Here is a 2500-nt window from a genome sequence, read left to right on the forward strand (position 1 = left end):
GGGTGGACGGGTTGGCCTTGGTGAAAAAAAAATCCGGTATAGGGTAGGTCGATTCTAGTACAGGGTAAGTGGATTTTGCTCCAGGGTAGGCGAAATTTGGTGAAATTTGGTACAGGGTAGGTCGATTTTGCTCTAGGGTAGGCGGGAAAATCGGGAAAATCCTCTTGGTCTGTGATCTTGGCTGACAACTCAAGCAATCGTCAGTTGAAATTCTGAAAAAGTCAACCCAACAAGAACATCTCGCCAACCACAGCCCCCACCACCAATTGGGGGCCGCCAACCGACGCGTCTCGACGAGACCATCACAACGGTACACGGCACGCCTCGCTGCCGCCTCTCCCCGAGCCGTGGCGGCCGTTTGAAGTTGGAGGAGGTATAGGGTAGGTGGGCCTGAGGTACAGGGTAGCTGGAAAATCCGGCGGGGTGCTCCCGGGTAGGCGGCTCGCGCCCGAAAACCACCAAGTCCACCCGTCTACCCTGGAGCGCGCACAAAAACAGCTCTCCCGCCTTCCACAGGCGTCGCACGAAGGCGGGATGACCACCATTCGACTCGCCGTCGTCGGTTTAGTCATATGAGCCCGCATGTCAAAAATGCGTGCAAAATGGTTTCGCCGTTTGGTGGCCGTGAGTCGATTTTTTTGTTTTCCCATACAAATGAATTTTGCGGAACGCGAAAAGTGGCCCGCGAGCCCGGTCTGGCGTGCGGCCCAAAAAGTCCGTCGGTGGGTATGTGAGAGGGGGCAAAGCGGCGGCGGCTGGAAACGGCCAAAGCCGCTGCGCACCCTCTAAGCGGCGCCCTCACAGGCGCTGCGCCCACTGTACCTGATCTTGCAGACCTCCACTGCGTGTCCCTTCATACAAGCTTGCAGGCTCCGTGCCTCGGCGCGGCCGGGGTTCACAGTGGCTGGTCGACCCCACGAAAGCGGCTCCTCCGGGTGCACGCCGTACTGGGGATGCCTGGAATACAGCGGCTGGGGCTTGCCCCGACCGCTGCCGGATGGGCTCTGTGGATGGCTGGCCGCTGGTCACGCCTGAAACCCGAGCAACGGGAGGCAACCACGCGTGGCGGACACCGCAATGGTAGAAGCTGCGCGCTGAGTCCTCCTCCTGGGGCCCCCAAGTCGCACCGCCCTCCGGGGCATCAGTGCGGCGGAAGGACGCCCTGGGGGAACTAAGAGGGGAAAGCGGATTGCCCAAAGCGGCGCTGCAGGCCTGGCCAGCAGCGCTTCAGCGGGCGCGCCCTCGGGCGCCACCCAGTAACTGGAACTCTCTCCGGCGCTGAAACATTGCGCCGGTAGGCTAACCCCGGCAAACGATAGTTACCTGGTTGATTCTGCCAGTAGTCATATGCTTGTCTCAAAGATTAAGCCATGCATGTCTAAGTATAAGCAATTATACAGCGAAACTGCGAATGGCTCATTATATAAGTTATCGTTTATTTGATAGTACCTTACTACTTGGATAACCGTGGTAATTCTAGAGCTAATACATGCTAAAAATCCCGACTTCGGAAGGGATGTATTTATTAGATTAAAAACCAATGCCCTCCGGGGCTCACTGGTGATTCATGATAACTCCTCGAATCGCATGGCCTTGCGCCGGCGATGGTTCATTCAAATTTCTTCCCTATCAACTTTCGATGTTTGGGTATTGGCCAAACATGGTTGCAACGGGTAACGGAGGGTTAGGGCTCGACCCCGGAGAAGGAGCCTGAGAAACGGCTACTACATCCAAGGAAGGCAGCAGGCGCGCAAATTACCCAATCCCGACTCGGGGAGGTAGTGACAATAAATACTGATACAGGGCTCTTTTGGGTCTTGTAATTGGAATGAGTACAATTTAAATCCCTTAACGAGGAACAATTGGAGGGCAAGTCTGGTGCCAGCAGCCGCGGTAATTCCAGCTCAATAGCGTATATTAAAGTTGTTGTGGTTAAAAAGCTCGTAGTTGAACCTTGGGCCTGGCTGGCCGGTCCGCCTCACCGCGTGTACTGGTCCGGCCGGGCCTTTCCCTCTGTGGAACCCCATGCCCTTCACTGGGTGTGGCGGGGAAACAGGACTTTTACTGTGAAAAAATTAGAGTGCTCCAGGCAGGCCTATGCTCGAATACATTAGCATGGAATAATAGAATAGGACGTGTGGTTCTATTTTGTTGGTTTCTAGGACCGCCGTAATGATTAATAGGGACAGTCGGGGGCATCAGTATTCAATTGTCAGAGGTGAAATTCTTGGATTTATTGAAGACTAACTACTGCGAAAGCATTTGCCAAGGATGTTTTCATTAATCAGGAACGAAAGTTAGGGGATCGAAGACGATCAGATACCGTCGTAGTCTTAACCATAAACTATGCCGACTAGGGATCGGACGATGTTATATTTTGACTCGTTCGGCACCTTACGAGAAATCAAAGTGCTTGGGCTCCAGGGGGAGTATGGTCGCAAGGCTGAAACTTAAAGAAATTGACGGAAGGGCACCACCAGGGGTGGAGCCTGCGGCTTAA

General features: G+C 54.2%; 1 non-coding gene across 1 annotated transcript in view; it reads left to right on the plus strand.

Annotated features, from left to right (window-relative positions):
• Positions 1–1321: 1321 nt before the first annotated feature.
• The window catches only part of LRP88_02288, a 1793-nt gene continuing 614 nt past the window's right edge, over positions 1322–2500 (plus strand). The window contains exon 1 of the ribosomal RNA XR_014475154.1: positions 1322–2500. This exon is cut by the window's right edge and continues 614 nt beyond it. This is a non-coding gene — a ribosomal RNA (18S ribosomal RNA).

Source organism: Fusarium phalaenopsidis (assembly GCF_050370095.1).
Source record: "Fusarium phalaenopsidis strain FUZ10S chromosome Unknown contig_32286, whole genome shotgun sequence".
In the NCBI taxonomy this organism is placed as follows: domain Eukaryota; kingdom Fungi; phylum Ascomycota; class Sordariomycetes; order Hypocreales; family Nectriaceae; genus Fusarium; species Fusarium phalaenopsidis.